The sequence below is a fragment of the Gavialis gangeticus genome, unplaced genomic scaffold (assembly GCF_001723915.1).
Source record: "Gavialis gangeticus isolate Ggan-Ray unplaced genomic scaffold, GavGan_comp1, whole genome shotgun sequence".
Taxonomy (NCBI): domain Eukaryota; kingdom Metazoa; phylum Chordata; order Crocodylia; family Gavialidae; genus Gavialis; species Gavialis gangeticus.
Window position 1 is genome coordinate 59003841 of NW_017728995.1, and position 20144 is coordinate 59023984.

Sequence of the window (20144 nt, forward strand, 5' to 3'; positions counted from 1 at the left end):
CCTGCCACTGATGAACCTGTGTTGGTTGCCCCTAATCATGCAGTCCCCTGCTGGCCCCTCATGGATGTGTGCCAGAATAATTTTCTCAAACAGTTTGCCCAGGATCGAGGTAAGACTGACTGGCCTATAGTTTCCTGGGTCCTCCTTCTTCCCCTTTTTGAAGATGGGAACCATGTTGGCCCTCTTCCAGTCCTCCGGCACCACACCAGAGCACCACGAGTGCTCGTAAAGCTGTGCCGGGGTCCTGCAATGACCTCGGCCAATTCCTTTAGAACTCTAGGGTGGAGGTCATCTGGACCAGCTGACTTGAATACGCCCAGTCCCTCCAGAAGCTCCCTAACTAGTTCCCCACTAACCCTTGGCCCAGGTGAGCCTCTCCTGGGGCCCAAGGGGGGCCAGCAGGGAGGTGGCTGTTCTGGTCCCTACTTAGGAAGACGGAGGCAAAGAAATCGTTAAACATGTTAGCTTTGTTGTCTGGTGTGACGACCAAATTTCCCAACGCGTCCTGCAGGGGTCCCACATTACCCGGAACCTTCTTTTTACCCCCTGTGTATTTAAAGAAGGACTTCTTATTGTCCTTAATCTGAGAAGCTAGTCCTAATTCCATCTCTGCCTTGGCCTTCCTGGCTGCCCCCCTACATCCCCGAGCGACTGCAGTATAATAAGGCCAGATGCTAAGATTAAGTTATTTGCAAAGGGTTTTGACTTATAGTAACAGTTTCAGGCTATGAAGTTTGGCTGGAGACTTAATTATCATAAGGGGGAAGAGAGGGGAGTGAAGTACCAAAACATCAGCTACTGTAAACTGGTATGGTTCTAGCAAATTCAATATTGCTCAGTTGGTCCATGACAGCTGCAGGGATGTAGTTTGTTAAAAGCTAACTGATTACTGGAGTTTATTTGAAATATATATTCAATTCACCACCTTCCTGGCAAGTAGTTTCCAACTTGAAAAATCTCTCAGCTACTGGCAGCCAGCATTCCTAACTCTGAGCCAAATTGTAGGGTTGGCCATGCACATGTTGAGAGGGAATGGACACCCCAACTCCTGCTAAACACAGTGCAAACTTTAAATGACTAGCGTCAGCCTTAAGCTGGTCCACAGGGAGTAGGAACAGTCCATAGCAATCATAATCCCTAACAGGGATTTTTTAAAATGTCCTTTCTGTGAAGGTTACTCTATGTTTGAACATCTGGAGAATTATATCAAAGTCCAAGTTCTACCTGAGCCACACAGCCAACAGACTAGTGAAATACAGACACAGCCATTTCCACAATCAAAGGCATAGAAAGGAGTAATGGTACCACCATCACACCCAGGTACCTTAGCCAGGTACCCTCTTTACCAACAAGGGCATCCCCAAGACAAGTCACAAACCTGGCAAACAGGGCCAAGAGGCAGCATCAAGAATAAATCCAAGAACTTGGAGCCAGAAACTGTAGTAAAAAAACCATTATGTTAGGAATCAGAAGCTTAGAAGTTGAGAAAAAAGGCAGGGGCAGAGTCAAAGACAAGAACGGTAACCAAGGAAAAAGCATAAGCCAAGGAAGGGCCTGAGGAACCAGACTGTGGTAGGTTCAGACAAAATCAGGGAAAGCCAGACAAAAGGGGCAAGCAAGCATAAAACAAAGCAAGAAGACATGGTTAGAGAATAGTAGGAAGCCAAGCATAGCTGTAAGCCTGTGAAGCATTGAACAGTCAACACTCCCCTGGAACCTCTGGGCTGTTATCCTGAAGTTTGGCTTCTTGCAGCCAACGGGGCAAGTAGGTATTTCCTGCATCATGAAAGTGGTGTCAAAAAAAAAAATGCAATACTGATAAAACTTAAAAAAACCCACTGAGTTATATTTCCAATTGCAAAATTATTTACTAAAAATATCTCCTAACATGTTTTTATCATACAGTTATTTAGAGGAAGCAGGTTTCCCTTTTCCCCTGATCAGGAGGTTAGATCTACAAAGAGCATAAACATGTAGTTTATATGTTCTTTGGGTACCAGCATAACAGTGGTATTACTATGGCCGTGCTGGAATAAAGGCCCAAAGCAAATGCTACAACCAAATCAGATATAGGCTGTGAATATTCAGGTTGAGAAATGTTCTGAAATAGCGGTTTGGTCATATCCTTTTGGAAGACAGTAAATTCAGTTTGGATTACAGGTGTTGCTCATTGTAGCTTTTCCAGGAAATGCAATGTACTTAAAATGTGTATAAAATTATAATCCAGAGAAAGATATAAACTCAGATGTATCAGTACTACTTATCTGTGTTTATCCAGTACATCAGTTATGTTCTCAGTTACATCTGAGTTACAACACTGGAAAATTTCATTTTTGCTTTATGGTTGATTAACTTTCACAGGATAATATACATGGTAAAATCCAAATAATAATAAGCAGATGCTTTATTTATAACCTAGCTGTTATTCCCCAATTTCAAACATCTGTATAAACCAGAGGTGGGCAATTCTTGTCACTGGAGGGCCACTTAACACGTTTTGGTGAGCTGTTGTAAGTCACGTTGGTAGCCCTGCCCCTGGCTGCCATATTGGGACTGGAAGTCCCACCCTCTAACCCCTGACTTTTGTCACCAGAAGTCATGCCCTTTGCCCCCACAAAATACTCTTTTTGGGAGGGGAGGGTTGCCATCTTAGCACAAGAAAAAAACAAAACAAATCATACACTAGAACTCAAATACCTACTGTAACGTATTTTAATTTTATTACAAAAAATTTTGTCATGATTTGCATTTGTGTACTCTCTATATAAGGGATTGCATAATAACTCAAAAATAAAGTATCACTCCTTTAAATTGTGCGTGAGGGTGTGGGGGGACATAGGTCATGTTGGGGTGTGTGTATATATGTGGGGGGTTGTGGGGTGTGAGACGATGGGGGGGTGCAGGGACCCCCCCCCACACACATTCTCCCCATGGCACACAGGCCCTGCTGCCAGCAGCAGCAGTTGCAGCAGGTAGGGGGCTCAGGTTACTTGTGCCTGGCGCAGGTGTTGGTGCTTGGTTGGGTGCAGGTCTGGCCAGTGCTGCGTGTGTGTGTTTGTGAGTGGTGCGCAGCCTGCCCAGCCACCTTTATCACAGGGGCTCAGCATAGCATGCCTGCAGCTCCCTCATTTACACCAAGGAAGCCCCACACTGGACTCCACAGGGAAGCAGGGGGCAGGGCTCCCTCCACTCCTGGCAAAGTCTGCAGACCTACACAGCAGGGGACGGAAAGGCAGCTGGCTCCAGCACGGGTCTTCCTGCACTATGAGCGTGGGAGCTGCGGGAGAGCATGGAGTGGCAGGGGAGGCTGCTCTCCTCACCTGCTCTGCACTAGCCAGAGCTCTGTCATGCCGGACACCAGCACCTGTGACAGGCACGAGTGCCCTGAGCCCCTGTGCCTGCTGCTGGCAGCATGCGGTGCACACCACTGGGGGGACCATATGAGGGCTCCCCACATCCCGCCCCCTCACACCCATACTCTGCCCAGCTGAGCTCCATGCTCTTGCTGCCCCCCGAGTGCAGGCTCTGCACTGTGCTGCGCACTTCACCCAGCTGCAACTCCACTCCGCCCCAGCACCAGCCCTGCCGCTTCCTTACCTGCTGCCCTGAGCAAGCTGGACCTCTAGGAAGGCAAGCAGGTTCCCATGGGGTGGCTGCAGCAGAAGCCCTGCCCGGAAGCTGCTGCTGGCCATGCCAGACCCTTCAACCCAAGGGGGTGGGAGCATGGCACAATAGGGTATGTTGGACACATGGGCAGCTCACTCCCACCTTTGCCAGCATAAGGGCTGGGTGGGGCACAATTCATTGGCGGACGCCACAGGCCAGATGAAAATGCCTGACAGGCCAGATCTGGCCTGCAGGCCATATTTTGCCCACCCCTGGTATAAACAGTGCACATTGGCTGAACTACAATCTTACTATAAAACGCTCTGTGCAGAGTTTAATGATTACCTGTATCTGTTTAGGTCTGCAATGAAGCATGCCAGTAGCTTCACAGATACTGGAATATTGCTGTATTCTATGTTTTCAGCTGCAGCACAGCGGCAGATCTTCATGAATTCCGTAGCTTTGTCTTCTGTGCTGTTTTGAGGTCTAAGTCAGATAGGTTGTTTTAACATTTCTGCACTTTCTAGCTGGTTGATCAAGACCTCTGCATTGTTAGAGCACAGAAGAAGTGAGGTTGAGCCATGAGTGGGAAACAGTTTTAGCTGATCTAAATCATTATTGCTATGATTTGTATAGTAAAGCATTGCATGAGTAGCCACAGTTCTCACTGTCAGACATTAAGCTAGGTCTGAAACCAAGGAACAAGTGCTTCATACAGTCTACCTAATTTCCTTTGTAGGGCTGTTGCTAAAGATATTTTGTCATATAGATTGGAGTTATGAATCCCAGTACCAGGCGTTGCTAGTTTTCCCTCTTTCTTTGAACAGGTATTTGGCAGGTTCCCTAGTGCCTCTTCTTATGGATCTTATTTTAAAAGATCATAAAGGTTTCTCTTCTCTTCAGAAAGCTAAGATTCATATCAGGGGGCAGCAAGGCAGGCCCTATGAGCGGAGGCTATGGGACCTGAACCTGTTCAGCCTCCACAAGAGAAGGCTGAGAGGGGGACTGGTGGCCATCTACAAACTGGCAAAGGGGGACCAGCAATGGGAGAGTCCCTGTTCCCCTGAGCACTACAGGGAGTAACAAGGAATAACGGGCATAAGTTGATGGAGAGTAGATTCAGGCTAGATATCAGGAGGCACTACTCCACAGTCAGGGCGGCTAGGATCTAGAACCAACTTCCAAGGGAAGTGGTGCTCGCTTCTACACTGCGGGTCTTCAAAAGGAGGCTAGATAGACACCTAGCCAGGGTCGTTTGACCCCAGCATCCTTTCCTGCCCATGGCAGGGGGTCAGACTTGATGATCTGCTTAGGTTTCTTCCGACCCTACCAACTACGAAACGATATATTATTCACATACTTTGAATTTTTTTAGTAGTGAAATTTTTTTATGCAGTAATAAATTCTCATTAATTAATAATGAGAATAATAATTAATTGGTCAGAAGAGTAAAAGTTACATATAGTAACTTTTCTATTATGCCTAGTAGTCTGTAGTCCTTAGCTGCTGTCCCAATGTATGCTGAGTTGCTTTTTCATCTAGGATAATTTGGCACATAAATGAATCAACAATTTTCTACATATCCCTAGCAGTTTTATTTATTTGAGGCTAGGTTTGGCTGGTTGGTTTCAGTTCTAGTAATAGTTTCCTCTACAGGTGCTGGCAAATGCAGTAACATTTCAAATATTTCTCTTCCTTAACCACTCTATTACTGCTTCCAAGATGCTAATAAAATACTACCTCTTTTTCTCACATATAACTCACACCTTTGCCCCCAAACCTAACTGGGGAAAATTGGGGCATTATATGAGAGGAAAAGGGCTCCCTGTGGATGTGGAATTGGGTGAGGGGAAGTGGGGGGAGGGGGGGGGAGTGGTGGCAGCATTAATTGCTGCAGTTTGGGAACTACAGGAATTAATGTTGCCAGCACTCCCTTCCCCACCCACTGCACCAAATTTCCAGACCTATGGGTAGTCCCTAACCCCAACCAGGATGGTATGTGGGGTTGGTTTGTGGCCCGACTTGGCATACTAGTTCCAACCCAGCACATGGCCCCAGCACTGGCATGCTGGCCCCAGCACTGGCTGCAGTTGCCTTAGTGCCAGCATGCCAGATCAGGCCAGTTCTGGTGTATGGCCCCCAGCCCTGGTATCCATCCCCCAGGCCCACAGACCTGCAAGGAATTTTTTTTTTTTCTTTCTTGGAGCCTTTTAAAAACTGGGGTATGTTATATGTGGTGGGATGATATATGGTAAACAGCAATTGTTCTAGAAGAGACCCTTGGAAATACAATTTGTCCTCTCTCACCAGTCTGATATTGATCTGACATATCTATGACTATTCAACAAATATTTTGCACCTAATGGTATTTAGCCACAATGTTCCACTGTACATATGAAGATGGAATGAGAGACACCGTCAATAGCCTTTCTAAAAGCCACATGTATTATGTCTATGATATTTGCATTATCCACCAACAAGTCTCCCTGTCAAAAATTAAATCAGATTGGCCTGAAGGGATTTTTTTTAGTTTTGGGGTACAGTGACCCATCTTGTCCAGAAGTTCAGAAACCTAAAACCTGAAATGCAGCACTGGAGACTCTCAAAACTCCCCAAGCAGTACAATGAAAAACCTCTCACAAATCCACACAGAAGAAATACTATGCAAATCCTTGCTTACTGTTCTTGGAGCAGAGCTGCTCCCCCTCTCAGAGGACCTATATAACTAGGAAGATAATTAAGTAACTTCACACTTGTTTCTAAAAATTGCCAAATCTTTAACTGCCAATAATAACTGCACTGAGAAGTCACAGTAGACAACCTCTCAGGTCAACTACACTCATGCTCCAGGGTGGGAGGAGGGGCATTTTAATTAGAGTGGCTCTTGAGAGTTAAAATGCCTGCAGTGTCTCGTGTATTCAGTGCCCTGCTTTTCAAAATGATGGTAGGGGTGCTTTAACTAAAGCTCATTTGATAAACTTTAGTAAAGCGCCCCTGGTGCCATTTGGAAATGTGGGGACACTGAATACACGCAACAGCGAAGCTGCTGGAGCGTTCTAATTAGAACGCATGAGCTGATTCAAATTGAGGCTGCTCTGACATATTTTAATTAGGATGCATTGACGACAGCACCCTAAGTGAAAGGTGTACAGTATCGTACCTTGGTGAAGATTATTATTCCATGCAAGTAACAGTGTAAAAGCTTTTAAAAAGATGTCTCTAATGCCCACACAAGCTACTTCTGCAATAAAGGTGTTTCTGAAGACCTTTATTTGGTGCTTCTGTTTACAGAATGGAGGAGCAGCAAATGCAAGGGAAGCAGTATGTGTGAGAGAAATAAGGGCAATAGGTGCGGTTAAGCATGGGATTATCTCACCCAGTACAAGAATCCTATTTAGGCCTAACCCTATTTCCTTCTTAGCTGTTCTTCTTACCTCACTGACAGTGACCTCTCTGGCCACAAAACCTGATCCAGTATTGAAGTTAAGGGAAAGACAGTCACTGACTTAAAGGCTTTGAACCACAATCCCATATCAAGAGTTTAGCTTTTCACATATGTTGGGCACCTAAACTTTATCCACATGCTCAGAGCAAACAAGAGAAACCAGATGAACAAGTGTGCCTTTCTCTGGCAAAAACATAAATGAAGGATTTAGTGTTCAAAGGTCAATCTGGCACTCTACAAAAGTATAAAAATAACAGGGAGCATTGTGATGCAAGTATATTGTCACCACAGCACTCACTAACATAGCCAATATGTCTCTTTTTAAGGAGTCAATAGAACACACTTTAAAGGATTTCTCTCTTAGGAATAACATATTATTTATTTCATGGTAGATAGGATGTTGGATTTATTCTTTTCACTTGCGTTAACTCTGAAATGCAGTCAAGAACACCAGCAGACAATACAAGGATTATAAAATTATCTTTTGTAAAGACTTTGCTTATGTATCTTTTGAAATCATTATATGCTTCTGGGTTTTCTAAAGAAGCCTTGCTATTTTGAGTACCTTGCGACTATAAACTTTTAAGCAGCCCTGTAGGTACCCTGTAAATGGTACACATAATTGCTTTGGACCCCTTGGGCTCTGTAAGTGTAAATGCTACAGTGTCCGTGCACACAAAAGTGAGAGACTGCTGGAAGGGGATGTGAAAGGAGCTAGGGGGGTTGTTCATGCTCAAGAAGGAGGGTGGGGAAGAGGAGTGGATGGGGGATACTTTTTTCAAAGCACAAGCACAAGCAGAGGCAGAGGCAGAAAGCTGAAATTTCAGATCTGGAGACCTGCTCCTACTGCTCTTAGTGGCACAATTTATCTCTCAACTTTTATGAGACCTTCAATCAATATGACATCTTGCTTAGGACCAGACTGTATCACACCTATTAGGCATGTAAGTAGCCTTGGACACATAAGAGCAATTCTATTTAATCCTGCTCAAGTCCTGAAAATCCATTAATGCATCTACTTCTGTAAAGTATCAGGTTTTAGCTGTACTGGTCTAGAGGCAAAGGAATCAGGTCTCGTGGTAGAGGTGATATTTTATTAGACCAACTAGATTTTTGTAAAAAAAATTCTTTAATTGCAAGCTTTGGGGCACAAGCAACCTTCTTCAGGCATAGGAGAACTTTTACAATCTTTTCTCCTAGGTCGAAATGAAAGTTCACATTTCATAGGAGAATTAAACGTGTGGTGATCTTCAAACAGGAGATTATACCACAGCTTTAACTCTCCTATGAAATGTGAACTTTCATTTCGACCTAGGGTATCTTTTACAATCTGTTCCCCTATGCCTGAAGAAGGGTGCTTGTGCCCCAAATCTTGCAATTAAAGACATTTTTTGGCAAAATCTAGTTGGTTGAATAAAAGATATTACCTCTACCACAAGTTCTGATTCCTTCTACTTCTGTAACACATGGTCATCTTCATCCTAAGAGCGAGTCACAAAAAAAGAGTGAGTCACAGTGAGGAAGAAGAGCATCCACCCACCTCTCAAATGAACTGTTTTTCATGAGCTTAAGTGCAATTCTGTTCATTATCCTAAGTCCACTTACATGTTCAATAGGTGGAACAGAACTGCACCTTTATTTATTTGGGAATAGGATTTAAGCTTGAGGGCAGAATCTGTTTCAGCTAGTGGACAACCAAAGTACAGCTTGAGACCAACTAAGAGTTATCCAACTGAAATGTAGGAGTGATTCCATTATCCCTTCTGCACGTCTCAGAAGGATGATCCTCTTCCCTATAATAGAGACACTTTCACAATATTCTCCCATTATTTTTGAAGAATCCTAGCTCAGAGAACACTGTTCTTCTCAGAGACCAATTTAACCATTAATTTACATTTCAGTGCTGTAATAATAGCAAAAATTAAAAATAATCCAACCATTCTTGGCATTAAAATAAACGTATCTTATTGCAGGTACCATATCACTTATATCTTTGGCCATACTCTCTTATGAGCGGTACTGTACAATGATGAGAACTACAGAAGTAGATACCACGAACTATAGAAAAGTGTGGATGGGAATCCTCTGGTCATGGATATACTCTTTAGTCTGGACCTTACCACCCCTTTTTGGATGGAGCAGCTATGGACCAGAAGGGCCAGGGACAACATGTTCAGTCAGCTAGCATTCAAGGGATGCAAATAATGTATCCTATATCATATGTCTTTTCATCTTTTGCCTTGTGATTCCTTTTTTCATTATTGTTTACTGTTATGGGAAGCTGTTGTGTGCTATAAAGCAGGTAAGTAGATTTTTAACAACTATTTATTACACTGTGGTCAGAGCAGAAGCCAAAATACATTATTTAAAATGTCAAAAATAAAAACTGACCAATGTCAAACTTTACAGCAGTTGGTGGGTGATGCCATTTTATGATCACACATAAAGTCCAGTTTAACTCCTTTTTTTTTGTGGCAGTGAGCCCTGATTTACTGAAGGACTCAAACATATGGTCAAAATTTAGAACTTGAGTGTCCCCTGGACATATTTCCTTTGGAGCTGAGAAAGATCAGAAAGTCAAATTCTCTTCTCTCAAACATCTTCTTGCTGCGATTTCATCCACCAAAGCACTTAAGTTTAATTTTAAGCATTTGAACAGTCCCAGTGGCTCAAGTCTACTACTTTCCATCTTGTAAATATTACTGATTGAGGTGATGCCAACTAAATATATACCCTAGATTTGAACTAGCTGGTTCAGGCACTGCTAGCAGTTGTGACAGAAAGCTGAGTAAGTACTCAGGAAGTTAGTTTGCTATGAGTGCTATGGCAACAGTTAATTCAAATCTAACTTGTATGTGGGTACATGAGCTGCAGTCCAAAGAGTTAGGGTGAAAATGTGAAAAGCAATTTAAAGTAAGATAAAAACAAAGAATGAACAAGACAAGGATGTCTCAATTTATATAAAGACTTTCCAATTTCTCAAGTAAATCTCTCTTTAGTGGGAACTGTGAAGATGAAAACACTTTCCAAAATGCAATTTAAGCCAGGAAACAAAATCAAGCTTCTTATTAGCAAACTTTTTTTGAAGGGAAGATAAAGAAAACTAGGTTTGAAGAAATTTTTTCCTCATCGTTGTGCAAAGCCCTCTTGGTAAACTAATAAATTGCTTTATCTTGATTTCTGATCAGACCAATTTATTTTCTAGTCTCTGTACATGCAGATGTGTATGCTATGTTATTTTTAGTGTTCTTGGGGTGAACTTTGAGTAGGGCAGACAAGATGAAAGGATGATGCAAGAAGATACACCAACTGAGGTTTCTGCAACAAGCCAAAAAGCCTGCATAGTCTGAAAGCCAACTACAGAAAGAACCTCTGCAACCAGCACTCAAGACCTTTGTATTTAACCTTAATTTGAAATTTATAATAGGAAAGAGAATCCCTACTGGTTGGGGAAGATAAGAATAAAATTCTTATGTACTACTTGCTGAATAGGAAGGAATTAAAGGAAGAGCCCTCCTGGAGGTTTAAAACCTCTTCAACTTCTTGCTTCCTTCAAACTCCAAAATACATAGCTGTCCCTGCGAGTCACATTACAAGAGAAGTGAAACATAATTCTGGGTATTGTAGAATCATCAGTGTACGTTGCAACAAGGGGAATTTAGACTGAATATCAGGAAGAACTTTCAAACTCTGACTGTGGCTAAACATTGGAAAAGGCAACCTAAAGAGGATGTAAAATCACTACCCTTGTAAGTTCTGGGCTAGGGACAGAAATTACATATAAACCAGTATAAATGATCAGAAACCAGTTCAAATCTGTAACGCAACAGAAGTTCAGTGTACATAAACCACTTTCAAAATGGCGAAAACCATTTAAGATAATCCTGGATGGATGCAGTAACAGACTTACTGATCTCTCTCGTATCCCCTCCAGATTCAAGTTAAGTCACAGTCTCCCAGCATCCCAAGATGCTTTTCACCTTCCTTGCAAAGCCCCCCTTGCAGGGTGGGTGGGCAAGCCTTGGCCCAAGCTGTCTGCTCCAGATGAGCAGGGAGGTGTGCTCTAGCATCCCTCGGCTTCGGACCTGTGCCACAACAGATAAGTGGCTGCATTTCCAGAATCAAAACTGAATGTCTGTTCACTTGCTTATTGTTTCAACCTACTCAGGTTAGACTAACCTGTGAAAATTGAATACATGCTGCCCTTGACTGTCTGTACTTACTTAGCCCTTAAGAGCAGGTTGGGCAAACAGTTGCCTGGAATGGTTTAGACACAGATGATCCTGCTTCAAATCAGAGGCCTCTTAGGTTCCTTCCAGCCTTATACTTTTGATTCAAAGCTGTGCCCTGTAAGTCAGTACCTTCACTTAGCTTCATCAGCTCTTTTATTCTGGTACCTAGTTAAGAGAAATATGGGAAGGCTTAGGAAAATGGAACTTCTTTAGGGCCTCCAGTGTAGCTGTAAGGCTGGAGATAGAAGGCATGACAAACAGAACAGCTATGCAGGATACAGCATTGCACAAGGACTGCTTCCCAATTTGGCAAACCACAGATAACAAAAGGCAAGCTGCAGCTCAATTTTTAGATGCCTTAGGAAAATTCTGTGCACCCAAAATAAATGTAACATACACATTGAACACATCATCATAGAAAACTATAGTTAAAAGATCTTACACGTTTAGCTACCAGAGAGAATGAAGCCACAGCACACCCGCTGCTGCTGCAAAAAAGAGGTGGTATTTAAACTTGATAGATCATGCAATGGGAGAGAGAGAAACAAAAGCAAGAAACACAGTAGAAGACATACTGCTCTCAAATACACAAAAACTGGAACAAAAGGATGGCTCAGCAGCTGGAAGATACTAGTCAGGTGAGTACCGACATCCTCCCAGGATTTTTCAATGCTGTCATCCTCCTGGCTGTTATAAATTCCCCTCCATCCCTTTGAACTGAAGATCTAGTCTCCATATTGCCACACTGACCAACTAGAATGCCAGGGATTCAAACCTGTAGGCACCAAGCCAAAATTAAGCTCTAACTCCCCTCATATACCTTTTGCTTTGAAATTCCTTAGGGTTTCATTTGAGGGCAGTCTAGTGCAGCCCTTATAAACCAGTGTAACCCCCGGAAGTTGACATGGAATACCATCAGGTTATGTGAATATATTCACAAAGGTATTTTTCCTTAAACACAGCTCCTACCTTCATTTGAACTGCTTATAAAAACCTGGTTAGTCTAGTGATATTAAAGCAGCTCTTGGTGAAAATCCCATTTAACAGATTGCTATTTGCATTTCCATTTCCCTCCCTTTTTCTTCCTTTGGAAAAAAAAATTACAGTGAAGAACTACCTTCAGCTAAGTGCTGGCAGGTGTCCTTTACATACAATGCCTGGTATTCTTCTCCAAGATAGTAGGACTATTAAGAGACAAACTGCTTTTTGAGTTCAGTTGCTGGCTTCATTTGTTGTTTCCATGTTGCTTCTCTAAATCTTTACTAGTACCTTTGTTCATGATTATACTGGCCCCTTCTGCTGTATGAACTGGAAAACTTTCAGCACTGTGTTAGTTCAGCTTTCCATCATTTAAATGACATTTTTGGGAAACTGCCTGGTGGCTGAGAGGTTTGCATTTTAAAACTGATTCAAATATGGATTTATTTAAGAGGTAAGCAACATTGCTTCAATAAGGACATGGATTGTGGGCAGCAGTAATATTACTGTGGTTGAGTAATAATGTTCTTGAGTTAATGCAGTGGTTGCTCTCAAAAATTTCCTGAAGGAAAAAAAAGTCCTTAGTAGAAGTGGTCTCGGATTGCACATCAAACAAAACAATACCAGACATTTTGGAGATACTTAAAATGGTTGCTTAAGATGAAAGGGTGCTCACTGGGAAGTGGCCAATAGCACAATTTTCATTTTATTGAAATAGATCAGTTTAGTTCATTGAAGCTAAACTAGATGTTTAGTACAGGTAGATCTAGAAGCTGCAGCAGTAAACTGGAGAGCAAGGCAATAAGCCAAGGTCTCATCAGTAACTCTTGAGGGTATCAGGCTGAGAAATGATTGTGCAGGCCTGTGCATACATACAGATACAAGAGAAGGGGTTGGCATTTTGTGATGTGGAATAAATAGACAGAAGAAAACAAAGACTGCTTGTGCATTCTACTCTGTTTTCTAACTACTGTGATTTTAAAATTCATTATCGATTCATTATTCATTCCAGTTCATAAAATTGATTATTGTAGGTTGGCAATTATGGCTGCTGACAGACATGAAAAAAAAAATATCCAGTGCTTTATCAGAAGAGGAAGCATGTTAGTTTGACCCGGCTCCCCAATAGCTGTATAAGTTGGGCATTTCACTGGGGCTTTTTGGCAATTTTATCTAAAGCTGATTCAATCAGCCATTAGGTAAAAGTGCCAAAAAGCCCTGCTGAAACGCACAATCTGTACAGATGTTGGGCAAATTAGGTCAAACTAACATAATGCCTCTTCTGGGCATGTGCTGCACTCAGTGCAGGGGCACACCGAGTTAAATGTCCTGCGTTTTTTTTTTCATGCCTGTAAGCAGCCTATATTTTGTCCAAATCCCCCTCCCACCCCCCACACATGACATAGCTATTTGATATATTTAGACAGGTACCCATTGTTTAATATATGTTTTAAAACTTTGGTATAGTGAGAAGGAGCAAGATGTGCTGTTTCTTTTAACAAGAAAAAATCCTTTTCTGACAGCAGCATCAGATATTTATGAGAATTTATTTTCAGCTAGAAAAACCAAAGTAAAAGCCATGTCCCAGCTATTGGATCCTGGCAGAACCTTAGAATGGAAACCAGCCATAGATGTAGGATTAAAAAAATGTTGCACTGGGGAAAACACACAAATTAATATAACCAAACTCAAGAATTCTTACATAAGCAGCTGTGCACAGCATATAGAGTTTAAGGTGCAAACCTGGTTTATCCCAGATAGCTTGGGGGTTTCTGACAAACATCTGGGCATGACTATTCTAATTAGTTTCTCCCAACAAGGATCTTTCTTCTCAAACATGCATAGATAGGTTTTCCAAGTCACGCTTGACTAAATATTCTGTTTGGTAAAGCACTATGGTTTATGCTTTTGAACAAGTCTCAGTTGTTCTTTGATGTAGTCTTCAGGCAACTAAAGCACTTACAAACCAAAATTGACCTCTCTTTACTGCCCAGCAGTTTTAGAAATGCTCTACATTAAAGTACCACAAGCTTCCAGTCATGGCCTCAAGTGTACTGGAAGAAGTTAGTAATGGACACTAGCCAACTCAAATGGAGTGTCAACTGTAAAGACTACGAGCAACCTAAATGTAACATGAAGCGTTCCCAGAAAAGAAGACAAAACAAAGACATCAAGCCTAGTCTTTATGTTGTTCATTTAGATCATAGAACCCATGGGAAGTTAGGGATGGAAGGTTTCTCAGGGGGTTAGGAGTCACACCCCTTGCTCAAAGCAAGATCAACCTAAACTACCCCAAAAATGTTTGGCTAACATGCATTTAAAAACTTCCATGATAGGGATATGACCACCTCTCTAGGTAATTAGTTTGAGCACTTACCCACTCTGAATTAGAAAGCAATCCTACAGCTGTTTTTCACATCTAACTTGAAGAAGTAATGGCCTTCAACTGCAATATGTGAGATTTAGGTTAGAAAATTCTCTTGCATCTATGAAGGTTGTTAAGTGCTGGAACAGATGGGGCCACTCATTGTTCTGTGTTCATACAGTATCTAACTCTAATAGACATGGTCCACTCCAGTTGTTTCTGCAACTTGAATGAATAAGAGGTCTGGCTCATTTATCCAATGTGAGGGACTTGTCCAGATAGCTAGATATGTATTTTACTAGCTGCTTCCATTAGAAACTGGATGTACCCTAAAGGTAATCTGGCATCATTATATTGTTTTTCTAAATGTTGGACTCTTGAAACATATTAGTTATTATTAATTTACGGTTACGGTATAACTAGGCTTGATAGGATTTGATTTTTATTGGCACATGTTGATTACATGTCATACTCACATAACTGACAAAAATTATTTCCATCATTAATAATCGAAAATAGAAACAGAAGGGAGTCTCAGGCTGGAGTATAGAGGGCTGGTCTCTTTCAAGAGAAGAACAGCAGGCAACCTAATGACTTGCTAATTAAGCAATTAACTACTCGTTCACAGGTGCTGAGCAGCAGGCTGGAGGAAGATAATAGGCTACTTAAATCCCCACCTGAAGGGGTGGGAGGCTGGAAGAGTATTTTAGCTTGACCAGAAGCAGTGGTGAATTCCTGATGCAGGAATGGGACAATTCAGCTGTAGAGAACTAGGGCGAGACTGTAAAAAAGGTGAAACAGCCTACTGATGAGGAGTCTTTCTCTCCATATACTGACTGGTATATGGAGAGAAAGACTCCAGTTAGAAAGGATACAAGTTTCAGCAGTGTTTTCTTGGCCTTTTCATTTTGGGGTTGTTTTTTTGCCACAGGAGCAGAGGATCTTTATATTGTTAATTTAATTCAAATCAATAAAAATTGAAAGAAATGCTTAAAAATACACATGGTTAGTATCCATCAGAATCATTAAAAAGAAAAATTGAGTTCTGCCAAGCTTATGTATAACCTGGAGCTTGGGTAGGTACAGCCCAATGCAGAGTAACTTTTATTTCATCACTGCTAAAACTTACTACAGAAAAAATCAGAATGAGGTAAGGTATATGAACAACAACACAGTGAAGGGAATCCAAAAGGAGTCCTCCCAACTGTGTGCTATATTGTATGTTGCCAGAAAGTCTAAGCCAGGTATTCACCAGCATCAGGTTCAATGGCAAGCAATCCTTATTTTTTTAAACTATAATACTAGCTTACTGTTTTATTAATTATGTAGTCAACAGACATGCTGCCAAGGGTTTGAGATGAAGAACTGCCTTCATTCTTTGGCAGTTCATCCCTAGGAGCTGTAACTGCTGCTGTTTTTCTTGGATAAGAGAGTAAAGTACTTTGTCAATTGTGACTGACCCTTGTGGCCCATACTTATACAACTGAATCTTTCCAAGGATGACAATTTTCTGTGCCAGAGGAAGTCACAGGATTTTGAATATGGTAGGAATAAGTGGGTGCAAAAAGATAGAAGGGGGAACAAGGAAGGAATTCCAGAGGACCCTTCAGAGACAGTTTACCAGCAGACTGTGTTTGACAGCTTTCTAGCCATCACCCAGCCTACTTTATAGACTAAAGTCTATTAGACAGGTGAGGGCAGGGGTTGGGGGGCAGAACTTTTAAGTACTAATTTCAGTGTCAGCAGAGACTGAAGATCAAAGGGACCCACAAATGAATTAATCATTGATAGATGCTCAAAAACCACACACAAAAATGTGGTTGTCTCAAGATAGATCAGTAAATCAGATTGATCATATACCTATGCTGTTTCTATATGAAATATAAGAAGTTCCAGAGGCAGTAATCTAGACATGGATTTTTTTTTTTTTTTTTGGAGGAAGAATAGTAGCAAGATTGAAATGTGAGGAGATACAGTACTGCACAACATAGAAAAAAATTGATTCTGAATAAAGTAAACAAGCAAATGTCAGTGAATAATAACAAGTAGAAACTGAAAACAGGTTACAGATGCTTCGAGAGCTATTTGAAATGAATGAAGAAATGCGGGGAAAATAGCAATGAGGTCCTAAGTATCAACAATCAATGGAACTATAGGAAGTCATCATCAGAGAATACAGAAACAACAGTAGGGATACAAGAGAAAATCAGAAGAAACAGGAGGTATGATAAAGAATGCAGGCAAACAACAAAAATTGAAATTGGTAAGACAAAAGCTCCTCCAGCAAAACTCAAACCAGAATGTGGATGCAATATAAGGAAACTGAGAAATAAAGGAAGTTCTAAAAAATATAAGGTGTCAATAACTAATGAATCAACTCCAGGATATTAAGAAACAAGACAGTAGAAATAATATAAGATATTTCTATGAAGGAGCCAGAAACTATAAACAAGGATATCAAGCATCTCACCAACAACAAAAATGGAAGGGTTCTAGCAGACAAGATACCAGTCACAGAGATGGAGAGAATATTTTGCAAAACTATTAAACTACCCCACACTTACAGTGCCAGAAAAATGTATTCATCAGCTGGGGGAAAAAACTGTAGCAGAACTTAAGACCAGTAAGGCAGCAGGAACTGACGGTAGTGCAGCCAAAATGATAAAATACGGAGGGGAAGAGCTTTATAAACAAAACCATAAATTAGTTCTCCTTATCTGGAAGTCATCAATTCTACCTGTTGATTGGAGCGAAAACTTAATATGCTCCATCTTCAAAAAAAAAGGCAGCCAACTAGAGTGTTAAAATTACAGAAATATTCTCCTATTATGAGTTAGCTATAAGGTATTTTCTAGCATAAGCACTATAGCATTTACTGTAAGTGGCACATTGAGTGCAACCATAACCTCCTGGGATACTGGAGGTTGTGTGTTGGTTAACAGTTTATATGTGTTAATGCATTAGTGCACAGGAAGGTTCTGGCCATCTTCAACTTATGAACCCCCTAGGTGTGAGCATGCTTTGTATGGATGAGCAATGTGCGGAGAGCAAAAGATGGTGTGTCGTATGCCACAATTGGTACTGTTTGCAGAGAGAGAAAGGGCAGGAAGCCTCTGAGGTGATTTGAGTGACTTAAAAGTGATACATTTTAGGGACAAGTAGAGTGCCAAGTGCACTGAACAAAAGAAGGAAGTGCACAGAGAGGTGTCATGTGCACCTGCGTTTGATTGGTGCCTCGTATGATTGACAGTTGCCTGTCCACCAGGGCTATAAAAGTGGATAGTGTGAGGAGCTCTGGTTGGTCTTGGCTCTTCGTCACCTTCTTCATCTCCATTGCCTACGTATCCTGTCTCTTTGTCCTCTGCGACTGAGTGAGAGCCTAGGGCTGTGGTTGATCTCGCCCACAGAGTGTGTGAGGTGCGAGTGATCCCTGTCCAGGAAGGGCAGAGGTAATGGTTGTGATATATTGGGTCTGAGGGATGGGGCAGCCAAAGGCCATTGCCAAGCCAGGAGTGGATGCACAGAATGAGCCTGTTGGGCGAGAGCTCCCCTGTGCTCTTGTGTGCATCTAAGTAGAGGGAGCGCCCCTGGAGGCCAAACTCAGCTGGAACACTGACTAACTGAGATGGTCAGCGTGGGACGAATGGTAGGTGTAGGAGGGAGGTAAAGAATGTAGTTCTTATTTTTCATGTTACGGTTTGTTGTTCATAATATACTAAATTATTACTCTTCTTACTTGTGTCCTTTGTGGTTCTGTGTGGCTTTCCCAGTTAATTATTACATGCTAAGTGGGGCCAGGCTGTAGGCCAATGCTTAGTTAGAGTTGTCTGCCCACCACTTCTGGTGATTTTCAGATAATTACATAACTGCTAATTAGTTCTCTTAATTGCCTGTTAACATTTACTACCTACCATTCTGGGAGAATACCAGTGTGGATTCCACATGAATAGACTGATGACAAACCAAGCCTTCAAAGACAAATACTGAGAAAAACTGGGAATATAATCAAAGTACGTGTATTCTGTTCATACCGCTTCCAGAAAACCTATGACAGCTATACACAGAGAAAGCCTGTGGGCTATATTAACTATATTTGGAATTCCCAACAAAGTGTCTGAACTCAAAGTTTATATGCACGAATCAAGAAACAGAATTAGTGCCTATGGAAGAAAACTGAACCTCTTTCCAGTTAGAACTGGACTGAGACAAGGAGATGGTCTGTCTCCAATCCTATTCAACCTGGCAATGGAAAAGTAAAGTTATCAGGAACATAATTAACATGTGGGATGGAGCTGAACTGAATGGAGAGCACAACATCCTCATATATACTGATGATGATACAGCGCTTGTTAGTGAAAATAAATTATATAGAAGCTTTGTATATTCAACTAACAAATGAAGCAAAGAGAATTGGACAACAAGTGAATATAGATATAAAACGCAGTATCTCCTGGTAAATAGGGCAGGAGTAAATCAAGGACCTCACATAACAATAATCAATACAAATTTTAAGCATTTGGCCCACTTCAAGTATTTAGGTTCTACCACAGTACAGCGTGATAATACAAAGGAAGAAATTAAAGGAAAACAGAATCAGGAAATAGAGCCAAATCTGGGTGTGAAATTACTTGAGGAAGGCACCTGCTGCTCAAAATCTTGCCCAGCAACTCTCCCAACTATACAGCCAGCCCAATAAAAAGAAATCACAAAAAGTCTTGCATCTTAATAGCCCAATTCACTCTTAACAGACGCATTTGACAGAAAGGTAAAAATAACCCTTACTTGAAGATGAAACGGTGTTTCCAGCTTATAAAAATGTTCTGAAGCTTAACAGACGTAAGATCGTAATGAACAGATGCCAAGCTGGAAACCCTGCATATGAAACTTAAGCCCTAATATTTTTTCTTGTTTAAATATGTTTTCTTTAATGGTAAGCTCTCCCTCCTCTTCATAAGACAATCAGAATGAATAACCTTGCATGTAACAAATGCTCACATCTTTTTTATTCTCCTAATGTTTATTATTTGTTAAGTGGGAATATAAGAATGATGTTGTAGCCACGATGGTCCAGAAATTAGGCAAAAGGCAAGGATTGCTTAAAACAATATCTTTTCTAGGACCAGCTATGTAGCTGGAATAAAGTTAGACAAGCTTTTGAGTGCAAGACATTATTCATCAGGTCTCTTCATTCTTACACTACCATAACATGGACGATATTGAAATCCACTGCTTATGACAGGAGACCTGATGAGGAATGTCTGGCATTTAAAAGCTTTTCTAACTTTATTCTAACTACATAGTTGTTCCAATAAAAAGAAAGCACCCTAAGAAATCCTTGCCTCTCAAAGTGGAAAAGCAAGGTAGCTCCCCCTCAAAGAACTTACTGACAGGTACACTAAAGAGCAATAATGGCCAGAGAAAAGAAAAGGTACACCCAGAGCCAAAGGACCATATTAACTTAAAATGTTACCCTTTTATCAATCATTATACCAAAATGCATCTTATAATATTGGAGGAG

The 20144-nt window shown here is 41.4% G+C and overlaps 1 pseudogene; it reads left to right on the forward strand.

Annotated features, from left to right (window-relative positions):
- LOC109287800 overlaps nt 1-20144 on the forward strand; it is a 72549-nt pseudogene that overhangs the window by 11117 nt on the left and 41288 nt on the right.